Source organism: Mesocricetus auratus, unplaced genomic scaffold (genome assembly GCF_017639785.1).
Source record: "Mesocricetus auratus isolate SY011 unplaced genomic scaffold, BCM_Maur_2.0 Super-Scaffold_100026, whole genome shotgun sequence".
NCBI classification, from domain to species: domain Eukaryota; kingdom Metazoa; phylum Chordata; class Mammalia; order Rodentia; family Cricetidae; genus Mesocricetus; species Mesocricetus auratus.
The window spans coordinates 27,723,615-27,730,799 of record NW_024429207.1 but is presented as its reverse complement, the minus strand read 5'-3'; the positions used below and the strand labels follow the sequence as shown (position 1 = coordinate 27,730,799).

The following is a 7,185-nucleotide window of genomic DNA, read 5'->3' as shown; positions in this document are numbered from 1 at the left end:
AGGCATTAGATGTAAGTTCCTTGCTTTGTGTTGGTGTCTCTCCACAATGTGGCTGCCTTGAGTCTTTCCCCTGAGACTACTTGCTTTACTTGGGGTACAAAATTGTGTGGTACTAAGTCTCCCATGCATTGGTCACCCTTGTTTCTACATAGCTTGTAATTACCTTGGCTTGTTTGTAGGCACCACAATCATAACATACTGATTATAACACTACCACCTCCATCGCTGTCATTGTTCTAGCCTGACACATGACATACATAAAGGAATGGGTTGAAGCTAGTGGATTTCAGAGTGTTCATGGACCACGGCATTGGTGAGGCCTCAGGGGAAGGGAAAATTTCACTGAAGGGTGAGGAATTTGGACAGCATCCAGTAGCTTTTCTGTACCTGCCTGGGAGCACTTCCTCACATCCTAGCATCTTGAAGTCAGTGGCTGATGTCATCTTCCGTTAAACTGGATCTGTTTTTCCATTACAAAAGGAAAACGGTGAGTTCACTCAGTGGATTTGGACTTCTGAAGATCAGTCTGCTTCACAATGTCCGTCAGCGGCTGATTTACCACTGAGATTAGGGAAGCACTGGTTTCTCAGCATGTCTTTGGCAGGAGACTGGACCCGAACTAGGGCTCATGAAACAGTCGGTATCCTGGATGCTGGCGCTTACAAGGTGCCTTGCACCTGGTTGTCTGAAAAAGGAACCAAGTGTTTGCCTTGGCTCATTCCTCAGTCCAGTTACTCACTTTTTAGGAAGATCTTTTCTCATTCAAGGGGTCAAAGTCTGAGCTGTCTGGCAAAGCTGGGATGCTTTCTTCTGAATAAGTGGCTCATTTGATAGGGGAGGTCCTACTGTATGCCATGAATATGTTTCTCTTATTGGTTAATGAATGAAGCTGTTCCGGCCAATGGACAGGCAGGATGTAGCCAGGCAGGAACACTCATTGATTGATTTCAGATATTTTATGTGAAGTTAATTTTTCAAGGTTTCTCACTATATGACTTGAAATACCATACTTAGACAAACAAAACAAAATGACCACCACCAAAATAAAACCCAACCAACAACAATGAAACAATAAATAAAAGAATAGAAAGAACCCTTTCTTCAGCATGTGTATGCCAAGAAAGGATTTCTGTTAACCCCATGTGCTGACTCTGCCAAGGCAAGTGACTGGATGGAGGGCTAACTCCTAGCCCGCTGGGAATGCTCAGTGAATGAGCATAAGGCTGAGAAACTGAGGCAAACCAATCATGATAATCATGACAGAACTTTTTCTCTTTTCCTGCAGAAGCATCTTTGAGAAGAGTCATAGAATTGACTCTTGAAGTATTGTTTCTTATAAGCAACAAAAGAAAAAAAATTGGATTACATCAAAAAATTTAAAACTTCTGTGAATCCAAGGGGCAAAAAGAGGCGACCCATAGAATGGGAGAGAGAATTTGCTAACCGGGTGCTTGGTAAGAAGTTACTGTTCAAAATGTATAAAGATCTTAAATAACTGAATAATAACTGAATAACTTGATTAGAAAATTGTTTGAAGGACTTGAATAGACATTTCTCAAAAAAAAAAAGACATACAAATGGGCATGTGGAAAGATGCCCAGCATCATGAGTCACTAGGGAAGTATAAATCCATAGTGAGGAGCTGGAGAGATTGCTCTTCCATAGGACCTGGGTTTGAGTCCCAGCACCCACACATCAACTAACAATTGTCTATAAAATCCTATGGAATTTGATGTTCCCTTCTGGTCTCTTCAGGCACAGGTATGGGGTATGCATCTGCTATATAGACATAAATGTAGACAAGACACCCATATATATAGAGAGACGCCCTTCCGCCAGCCTGGTTCCAGAGCCGCATCAATCCCAAATGAACACACAGGAGGCTATATTAATTATGAAGCTGTTGGCTTTGCTTATTTCTTACTGGCTAGCTCTGACTTAAGTATTTATCCCATAATTGTTAATCTAAGTATTTCTCTTACCAGAGAAGTTTCCAGGCTTCTTATCCCTATGGCGGTTACATTTTGACTCCCTGTGTTTCTCCTACCCAGAGTCCTCCTCGATTCCTAGTCCCACCTATCTTGCTTTCCTATTGGCCAACAGTGCTTTATTGACATATACACAGGACTTCCCCCATCAGTTTCTGCTTCTGAGGTTTCCATGCATGTCTGTTTTAGAGTTACTGGTCCCAGGTGGAGTGCTTGTGAGTGTGGCTCATCAGATCAGTTCAGCCTAGCTGCTGTTTCTGCCCCCAGGGCCACTCCAGGACCCTCCTAGAGCAGTCTTGCTCATTGGGCCTTCCAAGTAACCACCTACATTCTGCCCTCTGCTTGTCCTCTGGGGAGGTGTTCATCTTCCAGTTCTGGGGGCATCTCTTAGGATCCATTAGGAAGACTTTTCTTTGCTTCTGCCCTGGTCACAGGGCTCCTTTTCCTTGAGGTGTCAAGAAAGACATACATACAGACTTCTACTAACTCAACCTCCTTCTGAGCAGGACATTTTCATAGCTCTCTCTGTTCGCTTTTCCTTTTCCACCCCTTTAAACTGCACGAAAATGACCAGTCCTGACAGGAGATGGAAAACACATGCTATCTTAATAAGGACAATCTAAATAACTGTGAATAATACACGTGGAAAACTGAGAAGACGCAGCAGGCTTCCTAAGTCTGAATAACTAGGAATTCTAGCAAGTGGTTACTCTCTCACAGAGCAGAGGGTTAGGAAAATTTGGACCCCTGCTTAGCAAGTACTAACAGTGTCTGCAGTTGCTCTTCTGCTACAAATTACAAACAAAACAAAAAACAAAACAAAACAGGTGCAGTAAGTATTTCCAGACACTTGGTACAGGCAGCCCAGGAGAAAAGGAAAATGAGAGACTGCCTGGTTGTTCTGGCTGTTGGCAAGCTGTCAATTGTGAAATCATGTACAAGCAGAGTGAATGGAGGCAGACCCCAGTAGGTCCAAGGAGTTCAGAAGATGGACACTGGGATTCTGGAAACTGATATAGCTAGGATTTTTGAGACAGGAGTTGGACATGAATGACACTGGAAAGGACCCCCAGGGTTGTGTATAGAAGTCACCTTAAGTGGTAGACTATATAGGGTGACACATGAGATTGAGCAAAAGATAACTCATAGGGAAAAAAGCAGCACCGAGGAACTGTTGACTCATGCAGACCAAGGATCCATCCCATTTGCTGTGAATGAGAATATCTCTTAGATGCTCATTCATATTTGATCCCCATTTGGTGGCACTGTTTGGGAAGACTTAGGAGGTGTGGCCTTGTTGGAGGAAGTACGTCACTGGAGGTGGGCTTTGAGAGTTTAAAGGCCTGTGTGGTTTCCAGTTGCTCTCTGCTTCATACCTCAAGATGTGAGCTCTCACTCCTCACCATCTTTCCTTGGACCGGTAGCAGCTGTCACTGCAAAGGTTGAGCTGTGTAGTTTCAGTGGGTACAAGACCTATCCGGGTCACGGGCAACGCTAAAACAGGACCAACAAGAAGGTTTTCTAGTTTCTTAATGCAAAAGGAACCCTCGGCAGATAAACTTGACTGTCCTCTACAGAAGAAAACACAAAAAAGGACAGTCGGAAGAAATTCAAAAGAAGAACCCCCGCCGCACACTGGTGCATCTCTTGCTGATATCATGGCCAAGAGGAATCAGAAACCCGAAGTCAGGAAAGCTCAGTGACTGCAGTCTATCAGGGCTGCCAAGGAAGCAAAAAAAAGCTAAGCAGGCATCCAAGAGATAGCAACTGCTGCTGCCAAGGCCCGTAGGAACACAGTGCCTATACAAAAGCCTGTGAAGCCTGTGAAGGTCTCTGCTCCTCGAGCTGGTGGAAAAAATGCTAACTTGGTAGGTCAGAGGTTTGAATAAAGATCTACCTCTAACTCTTAAAAATCCAAAAGAACATGTGAGCTCTCAGCTCGCTGCTCCAACTGCCATGCCTCTGCACTGCCTTCATGGACTCCTATCCCCGTGGAATCACAAGCCAAAATAAACCTTTTCTTCTTTAAGGTGGCTCAGTCATGGTGTTTTAGGACAGCAACAGGAAAGTAACCAATCTACCATTACCACAGACACCATAGAGAAGTCCCGCTCCACACTGGCAAAGCTCCAGCAAGTGCTTACATGCACAATGGCAGTTAATGTCACCACACCATCCCAGAAAAAAAGATTTTAAAAAAGTCACACAGATTAAACTTTTTTTGGTAAGCAAAAAGTCTTACCCAATGCCAGAATAAAAAGTCAATACTTTTCAAACAAATGAAACACAACTTTCAATACTTAGAAAGGTAAAACTCACAATAACACTGGATTTGCAAAGCAAGGAGATGTGACCCACAACTTAGGAAACCGTATCCAGAAATGACAGACATGACAAAATTAGAACCCTTAGCATTTCCTTCTTTCTCTCCTTGTTGGTACTCTTTGGGTTTGGTAGCTTACTTACAGAGTACAGGACGTGCAAAGGTTCAATCATACCTGTAGTGAGAGACACTCACAGACTGCCGTAGCAAGGTCTTGAGGTTAATGTCGACATGACGTTAACCTTGTTCATCTACCAGGACCGTGTCACCATAGAGAAGCCCTGCACCACACTGGGAAAACCCCCAGACGTGCTTATATGAACAATGTCACCAGGAGTATGTGAGGGAAAACAGAGGAGAAAAAACTAACAACATTCACAGAAAACTCAGCTGTATCTTCAATACCAGGAAAAACAAGGATAACTTGGACTCCAGAAGAGAGCCGGGACAATTGAAAGGCCTAACTGCAAGACAATGCCGCAGACTGGATTCTGGAACAATGAAAGGGAATTAATGGAAAAAGTGGCAAAGTTTGAATCTAGCCTGGTGTTTACTGATTGTCTAAGGCTGTGGTTTGAAGTACCAGAGTCTGGGTGACAACACCCACACCACTAGGCATCTGTTGATTCACACATGACTTTGAAAGCTTGCAGTCTTGAAAGCAGGATGCTGTCGGGGATGTGTTTTTTTAGGGAATGTGTAAGGGAGAAAACTCTCCTCACCCCTGTGCCTCCTGGTGGCTGTCAGGAAGCCTTGTAGATGCAGAGAGCCAATTGCGACATTCTTTTCTGGTGCTTCTCATATAAGGACTCCAGCTACCCTGGAGTTAGGGTCCACTGCATTCCAATATGACTTCATCGTGACCTAATTACATCTGCAGAGATTCCATTTCCAAACAGGGGCATGTTTACAAGCATCAACAGTTAGGACTTGAATGTGTCTCTTTGGGGAAAATTTCATCCAACCCACAGCACTTAACTTTAGGAAATGTGACATAGTTGCATACAATGGACAATGGGAGAATGATAATCAGAAAGTGTGTGTCAGCTTGGCAAATTCTCTAGGAACCTGAAATAAAAGCTTATTAGAAAACCCATTTAGAGTGAAACAGTGTTTCCTGGACACAGCAGCCAGCCGTGTAGATGAACTCATAGAGCTGTGACAGCATGTACAAAATATACACAGAATTAAGTCAGACAGATGTGCTAGATAGTCTCCGAGGCCTAGTGGCAAATGTGAAGATAATTAAGATGTAAACACTTGATAAGAAGAGAACTTAATCAAACTTCTTTTTTAATTTGTTTTTTGAGACAGGGTTTCTCTGTGTAGACCAGGCTGGCCTGGAGCTTACATAGATCCACCTGCCTCTGCCTACTGAGTGCTGGGATTAAAGCCTTGAGCCACTGCCTCCCAGTTAAATCAAATTCTAAAACTGAAAAATGCATCTGAAATGAGCAGTGTGACTGCTAGTTTCTGACTCTACTCTAGCTGCTATGGACTGGAGCAGGTCTATCCTTGGGTAAAAGCAATATCCTCTTCTTGTTTCTGCCAGGTATTTTGCTAATAGCAATAAAAAGGTGACAGAAATAAGGAGAGACGAAAGCCCTTTGAAATAAGGAGCAGCACCCCTTAGCAAGGCCTCCTTCTCAGGAGAAACTTGGGAAGGGCAGACTTGCCTTCCAGGATTTTATTGGAGCTGGTGTGGCCTAGAGAAGAGAAACGCTTGGCTGTAGTCAGTCCTATACTTCCAATAGATAGAGAGAAACTCTAGGTCCAGCTCCTGGGTCCCTCTTCTACTATCTAAAAGTCAAGTGGTAGAAAAGACATGGACACCCTGCTGTTCTATGTAACTAGGCTTTTTAAAACACATGCAGGCAGGGCCACTGTGGGTGGGATCTATAAATGATGAGCATAGGAATATGAGTAGAACTGTAGTCTACAGGAATAGACAACCAAATCTCCAACAAAAATCATAGAAGAAAATGCTTTCAAATTAAAATTTAAAAACGCATCAATATGATTATTTACTGTGATCAATTTCATTTGATTTCAGAGATGTAGGATGGGTTCAACAAATGTAAAATGGACCCAGGGACAGAAATCTCATGATAATCTCATTAGACACAGAAAAGATTTGACAAAACCCAATATCACTTGATAATTAAAGATCTGAAGAAACTGACAATAGACAGAACATATCTCAGCATAATAAAATCTACACATGATAAACCTATAGCCAATGGTATACTAAATGAGGAAAAAACTCAAAACACTTTCACTAAAGTCAGGAACAAAAGTATGTAGATGAACTTTTCTTTTCGGGCCACTAGCTTACAAAAAATGACACGGAGGCTTATTATTAACTATGAGAGCTTGGTCCATAGCTTAGGCTTGTTCCTAACTAGTTCTTATACCTTAAATTAACCAATTTCTTTTCACCTATGTTCTTTTGTGAGGCTTGGTTACCTTCACTCTATACCACCCATCCTGTTTCCTCTCTATCTGGCTGGTGACTCCTGGCATCTCTGCCTTCTTCCCAGCATCCTCTCTGCCCTGAAAACCCTGCCTACCCATTGGCCGCTCAGCTCTTTATTAAACCAGTAACAATGGTACATCTTCACAGTGTACAAAATGATTATTCCATAACAAAAGAAAGCTGTCCACTATTTCCATTCTTATTCAACATAATACTGGAAGGCTTAACTAGAGCAGTAGACAAGAGAAGCAAATAGAAGGGATATAAACAGGAAGAAGTTAAAGAGTCCTTATCTGCAGATTCTGTGCATGAGAGACCCTGCAGATTCCACAGGAAAACTCTTAGCAGTGATAGACACTTGAAGCAAGGTAGCAGGAGATACAAAATTAACATTCACA

The 7,185-nt window shown here is 42.7% G+C and overlaps 1 pseudogene; it reads left to right on the top strand.

The window, feature by feature from the left end:
- The first annotated feature begins 297 nt into the window (after positions 1-297).
- Positions 298-4,632, top strand: LOC101840893 (annotated as a pseudogene).
- The last annotated feature ends 2,553 nt before the right edge of the window (positions 4,633-7,185 follow it).